The sequence below is a fragment of the Eurosta solidaginis genome, chromosome 4 (assembly GCF_040869045.1).
Source record: "Eurosta solidaginis isolate ZX-2024a chromosome 4, ASM4086904v1, whole genome shotgun sequence".
NCBI classification, from domain to species: Eukaryota; Metazoa; Arthropoda; class Insecta; order Diptera; family Tephritidae; genus Eurosta; species Eurosta solidaginis.
In genome coordinates this window covers 202,079,884-202,102,800 of record NC_090322.1, presented here as the reverse complement: position 1 = coordinate 202,102,800, position 22,917 = coordinate 202,079,884, and the positions used below count along the sequence as shown (strand labels likewise).

General features: G+C 34.0%; 1 protein-coding gene across 11 annotated transcripts in view; it reads left to right on the top strand.

Annotated features, from left to right (window-relative positions):
- Positions 1 to 2,431: 2,431 nt before the first annotated feature.
- Positions 2,432 to 22,917, top strand: part of LOC137248932 (probable G-protein coupled receptor B0563.6) — a 232,513-nt gene continuing 212,027 nt past the window's right edge. For 8 of the 11 annotated variants that reach the window (XM_067779929.1, XM_067779928.1, XM_067779924.1 and 5 more), the window contains exons 1-2: positions 2,432 to 3,092; positions 4,723 to 5,281. The gene's annotated coding sequence lies outside the window, so the exon portion shown is untranslated. The remainder of the gene's footprint in view (positions 3,093 to 4,722; positions 5,282 to 22,917) is intronic. The other 3 variants (XM_067779925.1, XM_067779918.1, XM_067779919.1) reach the window with 3 other exon arrangements.

Below are 22,917 nucleotides of genomic sequence, written 5' to 3'. Positions count from 1 at the left end.
GTATTTGGTATAGAATTATGGCATTTTTTTCCTTTTTCGTAATTTTCGATATAGAAAAAGTGGGCGTGGTCATAGTCGGATTTCGTTCATTTTTCATACCAAGATAAAGTGAGTTCAAGTAAGCACGTGAACTAAGTTCATTAAAGATATGTCGATTTTTGCTCAAGTTATCATGTTAACAGCCACGCGGAAGGACAGACGGACGACTGTGTATAAAAACTGGGCGTGGCATCAACCGATTTCGCCCATTTTCACAGAAAACAGTTAACGTCGTAAAATCTATGCCCCTACCAAATTTCAAAAGGATTGGTTAATTTTTGTTCGACTTATGGCGTTAAAAGTATCCTAGACAAATTAAATGAAAAAGGGCGGAGCCACGCCCATTTTGAAATTTTCTTTTATTTTTGTATTTCGTGCACCATATCATTACCGGAGTTGAATGTTGACATAATTTACTTATATACTATAAAGATATTAAATTTTTTGTAAAAATTTTAATTTAAAAAAAATTTTTTTTTTAAAGTGGGCGTGGTCCTTCTCCGATTTTGCTAATTTTTATTAAGCGTACACACAGTAATAGGAGTAACGTTCCTGCCAAATTTCATCATGATATCTTCAACGACTGCCAAATTACAGCTTGCAAATTTTTAAATTACCTTCTTTTAAAAGCGGGCGGTGCCACACCCATTCTCCAAAATTTTACTAGTTTTCTATTCTGCGTCATAAGTTCAACTCATCTACCAAGTTTCATCGCTTTATCGGTCTTTGTAATGAATTATCGCACTTTTTCGGTTTTTCGAAATTTTCGATATCGAAAAAGTGGGCGTGGTTATAGTCCGATATCGTTCATTTTAAATAGCGATCTGAGATGAGTGCTCAGGAACCTACGTACCAAATTTCATCAAGATACCTCAAAATTTACTCAAGTTATCGTAATAACGGACGGACGGGCGGACGGACATGGCTCAATCAAATTTTTTTTCGATCCTGATTATTTTGATATATGGAAGTCTATATCTATCTCGATTCCTTTATATATGTACAACCAACCGTTATCCAATCTAACTTAATATACTCTGTGAGCTCTGCTCAACTGAGTATAAAAAACTAGGAATTATTTAAGATGCCAAATTAGCACTTTATAGTACGCAACAGAAGTCTTACAATATTTTCACTTCAAGATGTATGTTTTTAGAGTACAATTTCATTTGGCATCACACGAACACAAATTAGGTCAGGTTAGGTGTAGTAGTTGTGGAAACTTCAGGATGGGCCCAACAGTATAAGGCGTTGAGCTCTTATAAATGAGACCGTATTCAAATGGTTAACAGCAAATAGGAAGTTTCTAGAGCATGTACATAATTTGGCAATATAACACAGTTATTTTATAGCATAAATTCTGATATTGTATATATAGTTGAAAATGAACGGATAAGTATACCAATGCAGTGGGACCACTTTGAGACTTTTCAATTTGACATAAATATGTACCCTTTTCTTTAACATAGAAATATGACTACCTCAATAAAATTTATTTACCTATATCAAATTCTTCTTCATAATTCAAAATTTTTTTAAGAAAAGCCAAATAATGAAACCTTTTCTTGCCTCAGTTGAGACAAGTACATTTGCATGTTGTAATAGTAACTTTTGCCAAAAAAAAAGCAAGTTGTTGCATTAAAATATAAAATCCATTCAATAGCTGCAACATTAAACCATGAAAATTAAGGTCGCAGGATAATTCCCATATGACCTCCAAATACGTAATAAAGTCATTGGGAACAGACAAGTAATGCTATGACGAAGAATTGAGGGAGAGTTGATAATGTAGACGTGGCATTTTGAATAAGCGCAAAATTAGAATTCTCAAGTGGCAGGTATGCAAATAGGCAAATGTAAACAAAACAGCCAGTTACATACATACATAAATAACGGAAATACTCGTACAGGCGTTGGAAAAAAAAGTCTGCATCCTACTCTTACCGCCTTCGCTTTACTACTAATCAAGACTGTGAATGAAATTCTTTCTGCTATATAATCACATATACATATACAGACATGCAAATAAATATCATTGTTTTAATGGTTTGTTTTGATACTGGGCCGCTGTCTACGACATACACAGGTGTATACGTAAAAATTACCGTAATAGTAAACAGCTGTTTTATTGCAGGAAAACTGGTGAATTAAGATTTTAGGCGCATGAGCAAAGAGAGCGCTGAATATGGAGAACTACTAGAAAAACTTAAATAAAGGACATCAAAGTCGTCACTAACAGAGTTTAGACCAATTTTGCGAGGTTAGCAGAGTTTATGCTGCACTGACCATGATAACGTTATACATAGGCCGCTTAAGGACAAAGGCAATTTTGACTAGGAATTGCTTGATAACGCGCGCATTTTACACATTTCTAATCAGTTGAAGACGCGAACTCCAAAGTGAAAGATGTGATTAACGGAAGAAAATATTTGTGTGCGAAAAACAAAAACAAATTGGATGAACTTGAAGTTGAAGAATGGCTAAAAATAAAAGAAGGATTTGCACGCACATATGCTGAAAGTGAAGTGTTAAGAAATTATGAAATTGTTAGGAGAATGTAGTAATTTAGCACAAAATAACATAAAACCAATTATAAAAAATAAAATACAAATGATTTATTACACATTGAATTAAAACATAAAAATAAAATAAAATAAAATAAAATAGATTAAAATAAAATTAAAACGAATTAAGATTAATTAAGTATATCGAACTAAATGTAAATAAAATAAAATAAAAAAAATAAAAATAAAATAAAATAAATTAAAAAATAAAATAAAATAGAACTCGAATAAAGTAAAAATCAAATAAATTAAGTTAAATTAAATTAAATTAAATTAAATTAAATTAAATTAAATTAAATTAAATTAAATTAAATCAAATTAAATTAAAAAAATTTAAATTAAACTCAAATAAATTAAATGAAATAAAATAAGATGTGTTTACATATATTGATTACAATAAAAAAATGGAATAAAATAAAACAAAGCTAAATACATATAAATGATTTTGATATAATAGTGAACAGCGGAAGCATTGGTAACAACGCGCTGGTAAAAATCCATCCAAAATATTCCACACAATTTGAATAAAAACAGCTAGTACACTTATGTACCCAGTTATGTAGCAACAAAAACGATAATTTACAAGCGCGAAGCGGCGTATTCGTATGACTGAGTGGATAAGGGCATTTACATAAGAATGAAGTAATAATGTTGAAGTTTTTTTGTTAAAAACTCAGCTCTCGAAAATTTAGTTGATGGACAAGTGCAACTTAGCGCGAAGTTCGTAATTGTTCTCTAATATCAATAAGAAAATAAAATAAAATAAAATAAAATAAAATAAAATAAAATAAAATAAAGTAAAATAAAACAAAATAAAATAAAATTATATGAAGTCAAAAAAAAAAAAATAAATTTAAAAAGTTAGACCAAACAAAACAATTAAACAAACAAAAAACAAAAATAAAATTAAAATAAAAAAATTTTTATAAAATAAAATTGAAGGAAAATAAAATAAAATTTTAGAGTTTAAGAGTTTTAGTCGAAAACTCTGTAATTTTTCTCTAAAATCTATAGAAAAAAATAAAATATAAAATAAAGTAAAATAATATAAAAGAAATAAAAAAAAAATAAATAAATCATTAAAAAAATTTTGATTTTTAGCTGAAAACTCAGCTGCTGATGAAGAAGTACATTTCAGAGTTTGCGCAAGTGTTCTCCAAAATCAGTACTATAATAAAATAAAAATAAAAAAACAAAATAATCTAAAATAAAATAAATTAATATAAAATAAAATAAAATAAAATAAATTAAATGAAATAAAATTGATAAAAAAACAAAAGTTTAATTAAATTCTATGAAAAGAAATAAAAAATACATAAAATAAAATTAAAATTAAAAAAAAAAAATCAAATAGTTTAAAACAAGATGAAATAAATATAGGAATATTAAAAAAAAAATTTTTAATTATCACAAACTTTTTCAAACAAAGAAATACTTGGACTACATGTTTCGAGACACGCCGATCTTTCATCCTATCTCTTCTCCCACTTTCCACAGTCGCGCTATTTCGTTGAAACGCTCGATGCCCGCACCGAAAATTTCCTACGAGCCTCTTCACTATGTAAATTTTATGCTTTTAGATCCTCTACGGAACCCTATACTCGTCTCTTCACGCATCGCTTTCGGTTACCCTTACCAGTTTAAACATATCTTTTACTTTCCTATCAGAAAATGTAGCTCCTTGGTACGCCATAGTGGCTTCACTTTTCCACTCAATTTTCCTAGAGCGTAAGCTCTCTAAATCGCAGTTCTAAGCATATTTGGTAGGAATTTATTGGATTTGGCAAGTACTCCGAGTGTATTTCTGCCATGAAAAGCTCTAAGTGAAAACTCATCAGATGTCGTTCGGAGTTGGCATAAAACAGGTAGGTCCCATCCCATCAATTTGGAGGAAAAATTAAAAAGAAGCACGAGGCAAATTTGAAGAGAAGCTCGGCCTAAAATCTCTTCGGAGGTTTACCGCGCCTTACATTTATTGCATTTTTTTTTTTTTTTTTTTTTATTGAATTTCTCCAGTTCTTCGTCAGTTGCAGCCTCTTTTGGTTTGCCAATTACTTACTTAATGTTTATGGGTTCAGTTCATTGACCGAATTTTTTTTAACTTTCCTTTCTTTCTCAGCTAAGTTTATACCAGACCTGTTCAGTTTCCATCTTTTAATCCCAGAATTAAAAAAAAAAACATCGTTAATTACAACAATATTAAAAAAAAAACAGATTACAATTAAATTTGACGAAAATGATGACCGTTCCCCTGAAGAGAATTCAAAGTAATTAAATATTGACAATGGGCGTCAGCTCAAAATTAAACAAACACCGAGGTTAAGCTATTAAGGGTGTATGTGTTTATGTGTGAATTCCTGTGCATGGTGTATAAGCAATGGCAGCTACGGCTTAACAAAAACAATAACGGCAAGACACATAATAAAGTCTGTTAAGCTGACTAAGCGAAAGAGCCTAGCAACATCAGTCAGCTAAATCATACAGCTGTGATAATTACTGTGACTGTTGTTGCTGCTACCAACAACTAAATCATAAAACGAAATGCTTCAAACATTTAATAGATAACGCGCAGCCATTTATCACCAAGAAAATGGGCGCTATGAGAGATAAGTGCGAAAAAATAGATGCTGAAACCTGCCGGGACAAAAATTATCCAATAATGTGAGAAGCTTAAAAAAGTTGCGTGTATAGCTTAAATTATTTCTATTATAAAGTTTATGCAAAATATTTAAAAAAAAATTTTAAAGTTAAACGGTTTTATTGAAAACAAAACTTATATTAAGTAGTAATAATACTAAAAACTAGAAAATAATTAGGTAGGTCCTAGGTACTAGTCATCGCACTCCTCATCAATCTAGGGCGTTGATTAGACAATTAAATAAAAGCGTTGGACGCGCCAAATTTCTATTGATAGTCATAAGTAAGACTAACTGAACCTTATTAAGGTTATGCTAAGCCTCACATTTTTAGACATTTCACGTGCCCAGTATTTAATTGTCTGATCAACGCTCTAGATTGATGAGGAGTGTGACGACTAGTACCTAGGACCTACCTAATTATTTTCTAGTTTTTAGTATTATTACTACTTAATATAAGTTTTGTTTTCAATAAAACCGTTTAACTTAAACATTTTTATTTTTTTATTTATTATATTATACTGAAATTTCACTAGGAAATTTGAACTTATGTGCTCCAAAGTATTTTGGCGTCTCCTCTAACGAGACATGCATTTTTATACTGAAATGTAACTAACAAAATTTGAATTTATGTGATTCAAAGTATTTTGATGTCACTTCTACCGGCCTGTATATAATATTTGTTCAAAGAGTCAAATCGGACAGACAAGTACTAGTTTTTTGAATATCTCAATTTTTGCGACACCTAGCGTGAATTTTTTTTACTAAAGCGGTTTCTATTTCTGTATGTGAAATATAATTTCCAAATATGAGCCAAATCGGACCACAAATAGGATTTTTGTGGATATATCGATCCTTGCGCCACCTAGCGGTGATTTTTTTCCTATTATTGCATTGTCATCGGGTTCTGAACTATATTCCAAGTTTCAAGCTTGTAGCTTGTCGGGAAGTTACTTAAACTTTAATTACAAAATAAGCACTGGCCGTGCAGCCTGTCAATTCAACCAAAATAAATCCGTTTAACAAGTAAAGGTGTCTAAGTTTGGATGTAACAGAACATTATATACTCAGCGTGAGCTTCTTTTGCACATTTCATTTCAGATAAATAACTTTTCTACATAACACGTGGCACCGCCCGTTTAAAAAGAAATGGCTCCCAATTTCCTCTTCCAAGAAAATTTGATAAGTGAAATATCATTGATTCAAAACTATTTTTTGCTTAGTTGTAGCTTATTATTCTAGTCTACGACCTTTTTGAACTTGTTTTATATCTAAGTTGCCGTAGTCTTTAATCGATCCAGTCCATTTTTACTAGAAATATATTCAACTATAGGGAAAATTTGTGTACCTAATTTTATTACAATCCGTTTATTTTATCTACCAGTTATAGCTCCCGAAACATAGAAAATTGCTTAGTCATATAAGTGGCGGTGCCACGCACATTTTTTTTTTTTTTTAATTTGAAATTTTTCCTATTTATTGTTATAAATCCACTTGGGAAATGAAATACCATTTGTATAAAGCTCTTTCTTGTAAAGATATAGCTTATTTTATGCGTCCACAACCATTTTAAAAATCTTTTATATAAAAGTGGGCGTAGTGCTTAACCGATTTCATTAATTTTTCTTCAAAGCATTCCCTATAGTAAAGGCAAACTCTTTGCCGAACTTTGTTAAGACAGGTTTAACGATTTTTGATTATGATTAATAATATTTGTAAAATTAATTTTATCACAAGTGGGTGGTGCCACGCCCATTTTAAACAATTTTCTCAAATTTTTATCAGGAGTCTCAATATCAGTCCGCAACATTCTAGGTGTATTATTTACTAAATAATCAGGTTTTTTGTGTTTTCCAAAATGTTTTATATATAAAAAGTGGGCGCGGTTATCATCCGATTTCGCTCATTTTCAATACCAGGACTCAGATAAGCTCGTGTACCAAATTTGGTGTAGATATCTCAATATTTACTCAAGTTATCGTGTTAACAAACAGCCGGACATGGATTAATCAAATTTTTTTTCGACACTGATGATTTTGATATATGGAAGTCTATATATATCCCGATTCCTTTATACCTATACAACGAACCGTTATCCAATCAAAGTTAATATACTCTGTGTGCAAAGCACGCTGAGTATAAAAATATGTTGATTACAAATACTGAAAAATCAACATACGAAAAGCATCATTACAATTGTTTTTTCACACAGCCCAAACTGCCTGCCGCTAAGACGCCTAAATATATGCTACACAACTACATATGTAAATGTTCATAATATTGAAAGCTGAGCAAGCTATGGTTATGCAAATGGTTTTGTATGCTTTGTTGGAGGCAGGTGTTGCAGAGATATATTTATGTTCTTCTTCTTCTTTGGTGCGTGGGTATATAAATTAGAAATGTATGTAGGCTCATTCTAGTAGTAACTATTAGGTACTAATACTTAATTAAACATATGTTCTGTAAAGTAATACAGCCTTACAAACGATTAACAATATAATCACGTTACTTACCAATATGTAATAATCTACTGTTATTGTGATAAATAGGTAAATTGGACTGTATAAATTTTTGTGGCAGCTAATTAGCCTATATTGTGATTCCCTTGTATAGGCTCGAGCGAAAAAAAAAATATTTTTATGCATAATTTATCTTTATACATTTGATGAAAATTAAATGGTATATTAACTTCATCGAGAATCTCAAAATTGCAAGTCCTTAAAGGAAAATAGATACATCCACCAATAAGTATACCGAAATGATCAGAATGAAGAACTGAATTGATTTAGTCATGTCCGTTTCTCCATCTGTCTATTTGTATGCAATCTAGTGGCTCAATTTTTGAGATATCTTGATAAAATTTGGTGAGCGGGTATATTTAGGTGTCCGATTAGAAGTTTATCGGAACCGGTCGGATCAGGCCTATAGAGCATATATCCCCCACATAACCGATTTTTCAGAAAAGAGGATTTTTGTCATATATTCTTCCATTTATCAGATTGAAGCTTCATACTTCACCATATACTTACTTACTTGTTATTATTTTAAGAATACTTTTTTTCATGCAGGAAACCTAGGTTACTCTAAACATTGAACTTTTTTTGCTGGAATTTGAGGCAGCGCACTACCCTCAAATGTTCTGTTCATGTGTCCACCTAGAGGTATATGTCGCCGATAAACGCCGTTTGGGGTTATACTAAATTTTCTACTCATTTATGACTGTTTAGGTCGTTTATTGTTCATGTCGAAAATTGGTCCGATATGATCGAAAGAGGTATCAACGGATGCCCCCACCAACATCGTCAACTTATGTATGAGGCGAGAATAATTTTAAAGCAGTACTCAAACCTCTGAAACCTCATAAAGAATTTTGTATCACTGATTTCGCTTATTAAAATTTTTACCTTTTTCGGGTTACTTGGTTTTTTAACAACTTGAGAAGAATTTGAAAACATGCTCAACTTGGGTCATTTTATTTGGATTCATTGCTCTTTATTGTTTTTTTTTTTTAGAAAATTATGCAAAGTTAGAATTTAGGTTTATTATATAACTTTCCTTTAAGTGTTTTGTTTTAATAACTTGGTGTATTAGGTGATGTGAAATCAACGTTAAGCTGGCATTGAAAGCACCTAAGACTGGGGTTACGTTCGAAGCCTCTCTGGAGTAAGTGAATGAAGGACAGTCCCTCCGCAAGGAGCTACTCCTTAAATTTTTAAATTTTAAGCGATACGCGATATTTTGAGGCAAAGTAGTCAGTGCAGATAGCTTCCTTTTATTACGACCTCCAGTCGTAGCTTCGCAGGCTATATTGACAAATTTTTGTATCACGTCTATCTTGGATCATGATTTCGAATTGACAAGCCACCTGGACTTTCCAGGGGCTGCTGCAGACGCTTACTAATAATACGCTCAAAAATCTTTCCTATAAAATCCAACATACAAATTGGCCTGTTTGAGGATGGCGGTAGGTCAATTTACCAAGTTTCAGTAAAAGGACCAGTTTTTGAGGTTTCTATGAGCGGGAGAAAACCGTTTCTTGGATACAGGCGTTGAGAAAAGCCATAAATACTGATAATTTAGACCCAATCACTGACTTAAGGGCTATATCGGGTACTTCGTCCGGTCGTGCGGACATATTATCTGCAACTCTTTATGTTGCATCTAGCGTCTTCTGTTATTCGTAGGATTTCTATACTTTCGAGCTGCTCACTTGGATAGGTTAAGTAAGCTTGTGCCGGTAAAGGAGATTCGACAATTATTTTCATTAATATCGCGCATATAGGCTGATTTCTGCCACCCTTTTATTTTAACCATCGCCGTCCTGTAAGCCAATCTCCAAGAACCAAGATCTCTACTGCACAATAAGCTTATACGTACATACATAACAACTTTACACACACGTATATTTATATATATATGCAAATAGATACATGTATATGTGTGCGAAAATGTTTAGTTAAGCACACAATTTATGATACTAATTAATAAGTTAACCACATGAAATATTGAGTTTTGGTTAAGAAGCGATTTGTTTGATAATTTGTTAATTATTTGCTTGGGAATAAACAGCTGGAAAAATACAAGTTGTTACACTAACTCAGTTGAAACAAATACCCCCTGAACACCATTTACACAGTGAGGCGAATGTACTCCCCATGAGGAAGAGAAGTTTGGTGTTAAACAGTTTCTGCTCAGAAACCTGAGCATCGTAACAGACATCTGAATGAAGAAGCCCCGCCCTCCAGGGACTTAAGAAGTCATCTCCCCAAACCTTCTGAGGATATACGGCACCTGATAACTCAGCAATATGTTGAAAAAAAAAAAAAAAATACGAACACACTCAGAGATATCCACAAAAATGCATCGGAACGCCAGCAATTACTCGTCGAACCCTATTCTTTAAATCAAATACCCTAAACTAGCAGCAGAGGAAACCGATCTCCCTGGTAGACGCGCGTCCCTCAACTCAACTTTGATGTGGATACCGTAACAGGTTAAACCGTAACTTGTCTAGAATCGACACCGACATACATAATGAATATCATGCTTGTAACGTGTCCCACATAACAACAATCATCTTTTCATTTTCAAGTTGGAAGCAACGCCTCTTTTTCTCTAACACTCCTTCCTCCCTGGTCCACCACTGTTGAAACTGCATGTTTCCCCGGACTCCCTTTAGAGAATATTGATGACAATTTTTGACTAGTCGCACCTATTGGATGGGGCGAAGCACTGCTACAACAAAAACACAACAAACAAACACCACTTACTTGAATGCTAATTCATATTATTTTTGAAGTTATACTTCTTTAGGCGCGTTATGAAAAAATGATGATTGTAAAATTTTAAGGTGTGACAAAAAATTAACAGGTTGTAACACATAATAGCCCAAGCTGCAATCGTGTTAACTTTTATATTGACAGTCAAGCAGCAATTAAGGCAGTAATCTCGCATAGCACAGCATCTAAATGCGTGTTAGAGTGTAAGCAGTCCCTGCAGAGAATCGGAACAGGGAGGAGTATACATCTATATTGGGTGCCAGGACATACGGGAATAGATGGGAATGAAAAAGCAGATGAACTAACTACAAAGGGCGCATCCCTTGAAGCTTGACCCGCAGACATCCCAATTAGACTGGGCGAGAAAAAGCGAAGGCGAGAGGTGCACATGACCAAGCAGGAAAAACGTGGGTTCAAGCGCGGGGCTGTAAAGTGTCGAAGATTATGTATAGGTTTTACAACCTTAGACTAACAGAGTTGCTTCTATCATTAAAAAGGTAGGACTGTAGACTAATGACGGGTATTCTGACTGGACACTGCCTTCTGGCGTCACACGCCTTTAAATTAGGCTTGATCAGTGATAGCAGATGTAAGAAGTGCCGGCTGGAGGAGGAAACGATCGAGCACGTTTTGTGCTCGTGCCCTGCGCTTGCCAGGCTAAGACTCCAGCTATTAGTAGTGATACAGCTGTCAGATCTAGAAACAGCAAAGTGGCTTAAGTCCTAGGAAGCTTTTAGTATTTGCAAAGAGGACGGAGTTATTTTATAACATAGGTCCTGGTTTTTGATAGGGTTTTTCAGTTTGGTCGTTAAAACAAATTTTTGGTGATACTACGGACTTATTCAGTCTATGTGAGGTTCTCATGGACCGTCCAGTTCAACCTAACCTAAAACATAATTAACAGATTTAAAGTGCAGTTAATATATATGTTCGCTGTGAATTGTTTTCAAATTAGTTCATCTTTTAAGTATTAGCTTTGTATTTTTGTTCAAATATGTGATAACCTCCGAAGAGATTTTAGGCCAAGCTTCTCTTCCAGTTTGCGTCGTGCTCCTTTTAATTTTTCCTACAAACTGGCGGACGGGACCTACTTGTTTAATGCCGACTCCAACGGCCTCGGCAAGGCAGATTAGTTTTCACTGTGAGCTTTTCATAGCAGAAATACATTCGGAGTGCTTGCCAAACACTGCCGAAGGGCGACCTCGCTTAGAAAAATTTTCTTCTAATTGAAAAAACTTGTTTCTAAAAATTTGATATTGTTTTACCCGCGGCCTGAACGCTGAATCTTGGGTGTGGATGGCGGAACACGCTACCATCACACCACGGCAACTGCAATATAATAAGAAAGAAAACAAAAGAGAAATGAGTAAAATCATAGACCAAATACACTTGCTTGGCTTAGAAAAACCCAAACAGTCCAATAAGGGACTTTTGACGCACTCACATAATTGTAACGGCAATGAAAAAAGAGATCCATGCAATTAAAAAAAAAAAAAACGAATTTACTAAAGGTCAAAGAGTGTTAACAAAGAGCAGTGCGTAGTAAAGTGTAAAAAAAACTCATCTACATAGCGCGCAATGTTAAAGAAGTAACGAAAATAGAAAATTTAAATTATGCAAAATTAACTTCCAAGCTTTCAGCTGCTCTCCCCATAAATTGTGCAGCCTTATAGCGGGATTATGCTTTTAAAATAAATAGATATATAAGTATGTTTGTATGTAGGTTATATGAAAAAGGTACAGGTGTTAACGAAATTCGAAGGAATCTGATTGAGTGAAAGAAATATTCCTTTAAATAAAATTGTTCAAACAAATGAAAAACTCAGTAAACCACAATAAGTACATCTCTTTTTTAAACTGTTGAATCAAGTACTTTATTTACTTTAGCAACGCTACTTATAAAATTTCCAGACTTAAGCAAAGCTATTTCCATTCATACAAAGCTACATATAAGCAATAGGAACTTATATATTCTAGTCACGTTCGTACAATAATATTTCGGTTGCAGCAACAAATAATAGACAGATTCGAATAAGAATAAAATTTTGGTACTACAATCACGCAAAAAAACCACAGGTGAAGTCAGTATAATAACAACAAGTAAGGAAGGCTAAGTTCGCGTGTAACCAAACATTACATACTCAGCTGAGAGCTTTGGAGACAAAATAAGGGAAAATCACCATGTAGGAAAATGAACCTAGGGTAACCCTGGAATGTGTTTGTATGACATGGGTATCAAATGAAAAGTGTTAATGAGTATTTTAAAAGGAAGTGGGCCCTAGTTCTATAGGTTGACGCCTTTCCAAGATATCACCATAAAGCTGTACCAGGGGTGATTCTAGAATGTGTTTGCACGATATGGGCATCAAATGAAAGGTGTTAATAAGTATGTTAAAAGGGAGTGGGCCTTAGTTCTATAGGTGGGCGCCTTTTCGAGATATCGCAATAAAGGTGAACCAGGGGTGATTCTAGAATGTGATTGTACGATATGGGAATCAAATGAAAGTTGTTAATGAGTATTCTAAAAGGGAGTGGTGGTAGTTGTATATGTGAAGGCGTTTTCGAGATATCGACCAAAATGTGGACCAGGGTGACCCAGAACATCATCTGTCGGGTACCGCTAATTTACTTATATATGTAATACCATGAACAGTTATCCTTCCAAGATTCCAAGGGCTTTTGATTTCGCCCTTTCATTTTCTTCTACTTAATATGGTAGGTGGCACACCCATTTTACAAAGTTTTTTCCAAAGTTATGTTTTGCGTCAATAAACCAATCCAATTACCATGTTTCATCACTCTTTTCATATTTTGTATAGAATTATGAGATTTTTTTAATTTTTCGTTATTTTCGATATAGAAAAAGTGGGCGTGGTCATAGTCGGAATTCGGTCATTTTTTATACCACGATAAAGTGAGTTTAGATAGTTTCGTGAACTAAGTTTAGTTAAGATATATCGTTTTTTGCTCAAGTTATCGTGTTAACGACCGAGCGGAAGGACAGACGGTCGACGACGGTGGCTTCAACCGATTTCGCCCCTTTCACAGAAAACAGTAATCGTCCTAGAATCTAAGATCCTGCCAAATTTCACAAGGATTGGTAAATTTTGGTCGACTTATGGCATTAAAAGTATCCTAAACAAATTAAATGAAAAAGGGCGGATCCACGCCCACTTTGAAATTTTCTTTTATTTTTGTATTTTGTTGCACCATATCATTACCGGAGTTGAATGTTGACATAATTTACTTATATACTGTATAGATATTAAATTTTTTGTTAAAATTTGACTTTCAAATTTTTTTTTTTAAGTGGTCGTGTTCGTAATCCGATTTTTCTAATTTTTATTTAGCACACATATAGTAATAAGAGTAACGTTCCTGCCAAATTTCATCATGATATCTTCAACGACTGCCAAATTACAGCTTGCAAAACTTCTAAATTACCTTCTTTTAAAAGTGGGCGGTGCCATGCTCATTCTCCAAAATTTTACTTATTTTCTATTCTGCGTAAGTTCAACTCACCTACCAAGTTTTATCGCTTTAGCCGTCTTTGGTAATGAATTATCGCACTTTTTCGGCTTTTCGAAATTTTCGATATCGAAAAAGTGGGCGTGGTTATGGTCCGATTTCTTTCATTTTAAATAGCGATCTGAAATGGGTGTCTAGGAACCTAAATACCGAATCTCATCAAGATATCTCAAAATTTATTCAAGTTATCGTGTTTACGGACGGACGGACGGACGGACATGGCTAAATGAATTTCTTTTTTCGCCCAGATCATTTTGATATATAGAAGTCTATATCTATCTCGATTAGTTTATGCCGTTACGGATTACCGTTATGCGAACAAAATTAATATACTCAGTGAGCTCTGCTCAGCTGAGTATATAAAAAAACAAGTAAAGGTGTCTAAGTTCGGGTGTAACCGAACATTATATACTCAGCGTGAGCTTCAATTGTATATTTCATTTCTGATAAATTACTTTTCTACATAACACGTGACACCGGCCGTTTAAAAAAAAAAAATGTCTCCCCATTTCCTCTTCCAATAAAACTTGATAAGTGAGATATCATTGATTCAAAACTATTTTTTGCTAAATTATAGCTTATTTTATTCGCCCACGACCCGTTTAAAAATCTTTTATATAAAAGTGGGCGTGGTCCTAAACAGATTTCGTTAGTTTTTCTTCAAAGCATTCCTTATAGTAAAGGCAACCTCCCTGCCGAATTTTGTTACGATAGGTTTAACGATTTTTATACTCAGTTGAGCAGAGCTCACAGAGTATATTATGTTTGATTGGATAACGGTTGGTTGTACATATATAAAGGGATCGAGATAGATATAGACTTCCATATATCAAAATAATCAGGATCGAAAAAAAATTTTATTGAGCCATGTCCGTCCGTCCGTCCGTCCGTTAACACGATAACTTGAGTAAATTTTGAGGTATCTTGATGAAATTTGGTATGCAGATTTCTGAGCCTCAGATCGCTATTTAAAATGAACGATATCGGACTATAACCACGCCCACTTTTTCGATATCGAAAATTTCGAAAAACCGAAAAAGTGCGATAATTCATTACAAAAGACAGATAAAGCGACGAAACTTGGTAGATGAGTTGAACTTATGACGCAGAATAGAAAATTAGTAAAATTTTTGACAATGGGCGTGGCACCGCCCACTTTTAAAAGAAGGTAATTTAGAAGTTTTGCAAGCTGTAATTTGGCAGTCGTTGAAGATATCATGATGAAATTTGGTAGTAACGTTACTTCTATTACTATATGTACGCTTAATAATAATTAGCAAAATCGGAGAAGGACCACGCCTACTTTTAAAAAAAAATTTTTTTTAAAGTAAAATTTTAACAAAAAATTTAATATCTTTACAGTATATAAGTAAATTATGTCAACATTCAACTCCAGTAATGATATGGTGCAACAAAATACAAAAATAAAAGAAAATTTCAAAATGGGCGTGGCTCCGCCCTTTTTCATTTAATTTGTCTAGGATACTTTTAACGCCATAATTCGAACAAAAATTAACCAATTCTTTTGAAATTTGGTAGGGGCATAGATTTTATGACGTTAACTGTTTTCTGTGAAAACGGGCGAAATCCGTTGATGCCACGCCCAGTTTTTATACACAGTCGTCCGTCTGTCCTTCCACATGGCCGTTAATACGATAACTTGTGCAAAAATCGGCATATCTTTAATGAAGTTAGTTCACGTGCTTACTTGAACTCACTTTATCTTGGTATGAAAAATGAACGAAATCCGAATATGACCACGCCCACTTTTTCGATATCGAAAATTACGAAAAATGTAAAAAATGCCATAATTCTATACCAAATACGAAAAAAGGGATGAAACATGGTAAGGTAATTGGATTGTTTTATTGACGCGAAATATAACTTTAGAAAAAAACTTTATAAAATGGTTGTGACACCTACCATATTAAGTAGAAGAAAATGAAAAAAGTTCTGCAGGGCGAAATAAAAAACCCTTAAAATCTTGGCAGGTACTACATATATAAATAAATTAGCGGTATCCAACAGATGATGTTCTGGGTCACCCTGGTCCACATTTTGTTCGATATCTGGAAAATGCCTTCACATATACAACTACCACCACTCCCTTTTAAAACTCTCATTAATACCTTTAATTTGATACCCATATCGTACAAACTTATTCTAGAGTCACCCCTGGTCCACCTTTATGGCGATATCTCGAAAAGGCGCGCACCTATAGAACGAAGGCCCACTCCCTTTTAAAAACACTCATTAACACCTTTCATTTGATACCCATATCGTACAAACAAAGTCTAGAGTGACCCCTGGTCCACCTTTATTGCGATACCTCGAAAAGGCGTACACCTATAGAACTAAGGCCCACTCCCTTATAAAATACTCATTAACACCTTTCTTTTGATACCCATATTGTACAAACAAATTCTAGGGTCACCCCTGGTCCACCTTTATGACGATATCTCGAAACGGCGTCCACCTATGGAACTAAGGATTACTCCCTTTTTAAAATACTCATTAACACCTTTCTTTTGATACCCATATTGTACAAACAAATTCTCGGGTCACCCCTGGTCCACCTTTATGGCTATATCCCTAAATGGCGTCCACCTATAGAACTATGGCCCACTCCCTCATAAAATACTCTTTAATGCCTTTCATTTGATACACATGTCATACAAACATATTCCAGGGTTTCCCTCGGTTCATTTTCCTACATGGTTATTTTCCCTTATGTTGTCACCATAGCTCTCAACTGAATATGTAATGTTCGGTTACACCCGAACTTAACCTTCCTTACTTGTCGATTTATGATTTATAATATTTGTAAAATTGATTTTATCATAAGTGGGCGGTGCCACGCCCATTTTAAACAAAATTTCCAAACTTTCATCCAGAGTTTCAATATCAGTCCACGTGTCAAATTTCAACACTCTAGGTTTATTATTTACTAAAATATCAGGTTTTTGTGTTTTCCAAAATGTTATATATATAAAAGGTGAGCGCGATGCGGTTATCATCCGATTTCGCTTACTTTCAATACCAATCTATTCTGGGTCCAGGTAAGCTAGTTTACCAAATTTGGTGAAGATATCTTAATATTTACTCAATTTATCGTGCTAACGGTCGGACGTACGGACGGACGGATATGCCTCAATCAAATTTTTTTTCGATATTGATGATTATGATATGTGGAAGCCTATATCTATCTCGATTCCTTTACACCTGTACAACCAACCGTTATCCAATCAAACTTAATATACTTTGTGTACAAAGCACGCTGGGTATAATTAGATGGCCCTCATAATATGGTCATATATTTTAAAGTAGTAGGGAGGGAAAAGTTTTCGTACAATTTTGCTACTTTTTAATGTAATGTGCGCTAAGGAGCCTAACATGATATATATTCACATTGGAAACGAAGACATGAAAGAAAAGGGAAGAGAAAACAGAAGAAATGGGAAGAAAAATTATCGGAATTTGAAGGGAAAGCGGAAAAGTGAAGAGAGAAAAAAAGAAAGTTGGAGAGTGAAAGTAAAACTAATGCTGTAAAAAGAGGTTAACATGAAGAAGCAGAAAAAGGATAAGATAAATGACGTATACAAAACGAATCAGATAAGATAAAGGGTAATGGTGAGAGCTAGACTTGGACAAAAGCAAGAACGTGAAGAGAAAAAGGAAAAGCAGGAAGATTAAGGGAAAAATTAAAGGGAAAGGAAAATTTAATGAGCCAGCTAAGCTAGAGATAAGGTATTCATGAGCTGACCAGTTACAGTGCAGAGAGAAATGAAATTAGAGATGAAAATTGTAAGACAGAGAAGAGACAGTTGTGTAGATAGCGAAGGTCAGAACAATGTGTGTTGGTTGTGATCATACGGCTGGGAGTATTTCATATTTTTCTTAATGTTTCCAGGGATAGCCAGAGCTGTTTAATATAAAGTTGTGATAAGCCAAGGTTTTTTCTTTTGCTAGCAGGTAAATCTTAAAGCTCTGATTTGTTGAAGCATCCTGAGTTTTCGTATGCCAAGCATCCCAAAGGCTCATCCACAAATTAATGATATTGTTCCAGATCGTCAATTATCTCATTGGCATCAGAATTTTGTTTCCATATTCCTTAGTTGTAGAAAATGTTATACCCTGAAGATCCAGTTGTTGTTGCTCTTGTAGCTTTTCAGTTTCGTTGGCTAAAGCCTTTTCATTTCCTCTCAAGGAAAGGAAATAAATCCTCTCACAAAAGGTGTTATTTTCTTGCACGTTACTTCATATTTTAGAAAAGGTACTAAAAATATCAATGCTGCAGATAAGTAAAGAAGCAACACTTAATTTTATGAAGGCGATTATTGTCAAAAGATAGCAAATATAATCAAATGGTTAATTCTCATTACTGATTAACAACAGACGAAGAGATTAGGTATTCAGGTCTACGTATTTAGGCTTTTGTTGGTTGTAACATTATTGGAATGTTAAATTGAAATAAAATAAAATAAAATAAAATAAAAATCCTATACCATACATCAGAGTGCTGACATATTGCTGTTTAAACGTTTTTGTTTTTGTATTTAATAATCGAATGTACCTAAATTTAATTTTTTTCTTGTCACACTTCTGCTGCAACAACCACAAAAATTTTATAGGCTGTCTTGTTTTGATTTCGAATTCAAAACACTTTGCGAGCATTTTCTATTAGCAATATAGGAGTATTACATATATGATAAAAATAAATAATAAAACCGAAAACGCGCCTATAACAAATCGATAACAAATGTAAAACTTTTCGATAGCAAATCTAAAACTTTTCTATAACATATCTAAAAATTTTCGATAAAAATAGATACAACTTTCGGTAACTTTTCGATAGCAAATCGATAACATTTTGGTAGTAAATCGATAATATTTTGATAACAAATTGATAGTTTTTCGATTACTTTTTGATAAATAATCGACTTATTACTTTTTAATTAATAACCAATGACAACGCGATAACTAATCGATAACCTTTGCTATCGATAACAAATATATAATAGAGGGGGAGTAAGACATAAAAACTAATTAATCCAAAGTTAGGGCGCCTGCCTGGTATGCTAGTATTCATGTTACGCAAATTCAGCTTAATTGCCTAAACTTTTTGTACAAAACATTTTGGTTAGATCCTAATTTGTGAGTGCTCTCTATTCTAACATATATATGTAAATAACTCCATGCGATAACATAATTAACTTAACGAACCCTTAACCATATGTTGCAAGGACTTTTTCAAAAGTTTACCTATTTGTTTATATTGCATAAAACTACTTAGGTTTCAAGTGTCAACATCGATTTTCTTCATTATCTTGACGTCTGTTTATGTACTTATATATATGCATATGTATACAGATAAAATATATTCATATAATAACATATGTATGTCATAATCCACAATGCTTTGCGACACTCTTAATTTCCCTGAAGGCAAACAAAATCAACTTGTACATACATATGTAAATGGGTAGTAAACCCACTTAGTAGTCTGCATATGTATGCATCAGCATTAATACTGCGTATCCTTATCTCATTAGTTTGGTTGGTAAGTTTTTCGTAAACATTACGAGTCTTGATATTTTTGGATACAACTATGATGTTTAGTGTATCCGATTACCGAGAATATTAGGTATTAAAATGTCATATTAAATTTTATTTTTATATAAAAGAAACGAGTAAATATTGCCCAACAAAAATATCTGTACTATATGCATGGTTCAACTATATGGTTGGCTCATCTGTACAATAACAAAATATGTCTGTTCAAATTGTCAAATATGTGTATTGGTGTTGGTGCGAATGGTATGGAATGGAAACATAAAACTTAACAGTTTTTGTATGTGTAAGAAAATGTTGCCAATATGTTGGTTTCATTTTGAGTTTGCCATCTCCTTTTGACAATCCCATCGACCATGCAATGAAAGAAATACAATCAGCTGATGAGATGAGCCAACCATATAATTGAGCTATGACTATATGTGAGCTTTTATTGTTGTTAGTACAAATTCATATAACATGAATGGGTGCGAGCTGCAGTCATGCTAAAGAGATAACTACGCACACACAAGTGCAAGAGGCTAGTACAAGAGGAAGGTCGCAATTGGCGGTTGGTCATAGGCCATAGGTCAATGTGTAGGAAGGAGGAGATATGAATGATATAGGCAAGTCTCTATTCCGTTATATATTGTAAACCAATTTGCAGGTATCCAACAAGGGAAGTGTCCCTACGCTGTGTGTTAAATTGCAGGAAGATTACTTCACAATGGGGGTTGTATGAGGCTACGAAAGCATTGGACAAAGGCACGTGGCACTGCGGGGTAGTATCACAACTACTTTGGTCGCTGTGGTCTACCCGGCAAGCTTACGACGTATGCAGATGACGTTGTATTTATCACAAGAGGAAATTGCCGTCCAACAGTTAGATTTCTGATGGATTGGGCTCTTCGGGGGATATACATACCTGGGCATCTAATTTTGGATTAACAGCCAACGCTGAGAAGTCGGATATGGTCTTATTTACTAGGAGGTATAAGATCCCAAATTAAGCCAGTCCTTAGCTGGGTGGGGTGATCCTGCCGCAGAAACCTGGCCCAAAATATCTAGGAAGCTCAACGTTTAAGAAAGGGTGAAGAAGGCCCCGACGGTACTTTATGCATATAACATAGTGCTGGCGGTATGTAGGCTATTAATGTTTAGTATTACCAGAACCCTGAAAACAGCCCCGAAAGCTGCACTGTAAAGTGTTACCGACTGCAACAAGGCGCAGTGTCTCTGGGTAGCTACCTGACTCCGTACCTGTGCTTCGAAGTGGGTCTTAGATCCACAATAGAGGCGAATAAATGGCGCGAGGGTGCTTAAGAGGCAGTACACATGTATACCGATGGCTCCAAATCATCGGAAGAAGTAGGTTTTTGCGGTATACTATGATGATCAGGAAATAAACAGATCCCACAAGCTGCCAGATTATTGTAGCGTTTTTTCAGGCGGAAGTAGTAGCCGCAACCAAATCAGTAGAAACTCTGAAAGAAGGAAAATTAAAGCGCGGGGCTCTAAAGTGTCGAAAACAACAACCTTACAACCTTAGAGTAACAAAGTTACTCCTATCATTAAAAAGAGAAGACTGTAAGCTTATGATGGGTATTCTGACCAGACACTACCTTCTGGCCAACGCTGTGATGCCCGGTTAGCGTAGCGGTTCCCTTATGCCCCCCATGATGAGTTGAGGTTTAGCAACACTCGACATGGATCTACTATATCACCAGCTATAAAAAAAATTGTTTCTGATGAAATTTAAATAATTCTTCAATTAACACAAAAAATAATAACACAATAACAATAATGACATAAAATTAGTTTTAAGGCCTTGAGTTCGTTTTTAATGAATGATCATGCAAATCAAATAGGCAGACAAACAACAACAAATGTATTGTTGTGTGCCTTGTTGTTTATTTGTATGCTCTGTGTTGTATAACTAAATAGCAGCCGCCGTTATGTGGTGATTTGCCTACCACACCGAAGGTCTTTGGTTCCAGTTCCGGGTAAAGGAACATCAAAAATTTAGAAACAAGTTTTCTCAATTAGAAAAATTTTCAAATGGGAGATTTCCCTCGCACATTATTTGGAAAATACTACGAGTGTATTTCTTCAAAAAATTCAAAAGAGTACGACCCAAATGGGAAGAGCAACTCGGTCTTAGTCCCGTCGGAGTTAAATCGCGCCAAGTATTTATTTATTTTATAGCTGTAAATATTAAATAAACAATTTTCTTATACGAAAGCTAACATTTTATTTCGTACCAACTTACTGAAATTGTGAACTCCTATTTGCATAAAAGAAAAATGTATTTAATTAGCGAGACAAGCTCAAATTGCTTTATACAATTATTTTTGTTATTTTGAGGAGAGAAAAAAAGTATATCTCGCTAATTAAATGCAGATAATAATATTGATATAAAGTGAACAGCGGAAGTACTGTTTATAAAAACAATGCTATAAACGCATTGTTACTAAGCACTTGAGAGCGCGCCTATAAGTATTCCAAACAATTAGAATTAAAAACATATAGAAGTAGTATGTACATAAATGGTGAATAAAGGAATAGCAATGAAAAGGAAACACTTAGAAACCAATTGTAAATCGAGAAGCAGAGCGGAGTGGATAAAGGCCTTTACACTAGTATAAAGCATGAATGTTGGAGATTTCGCGTTCAATACTCAGCTCTTGAGAAGCTAGCTGATGAAGAAGTGAAATTCAGAAACATGTCCTAGTAACCATCGCCGTTTGTAAACTTGGTAATTTTTCTCTAATATCAATGATAAAAGAAAAATGTTTATAAACAAAAGCATTTATCACTTCTGGAGGATTGAAGAAAGATGGCGTACAAATTTAGCTTACAATCGCGTTGAATGATTACATTTAAATCCTAGCAATTCTTCCTTCGTATTCTGTCTCTCACTTTTATTAATAAACCTGCGTATGGCTTATTTAGGATTATGTAGAATTACTTATTGAGATAAGCGCTGTTACGAAATAAATCCTGTTTATAAATACATTTAAAGTATAAAAAGGTAAAAGTTTTAAATTTCATACATACATACTAACCGACCATATTAAAGAAAAATTATTTATTTATTTTTTGCTTTAAATATAAATACATAAAAAAAAACCGTGTAGAGATGCCTTAAGAGAAACCAAGTTTGTAAAAAAAAGGACATTATCACACTCGCTGGCAATTAAAAGTCTGGATAATTCGATTGGAAGGAGGGTTATGATTAAACAAAACGGTTCTTTTTATTTATGTTTATAAGGAAATTTGCTTACAATTTATATAAATTTGTTTGTATTTTGTGCTATAACA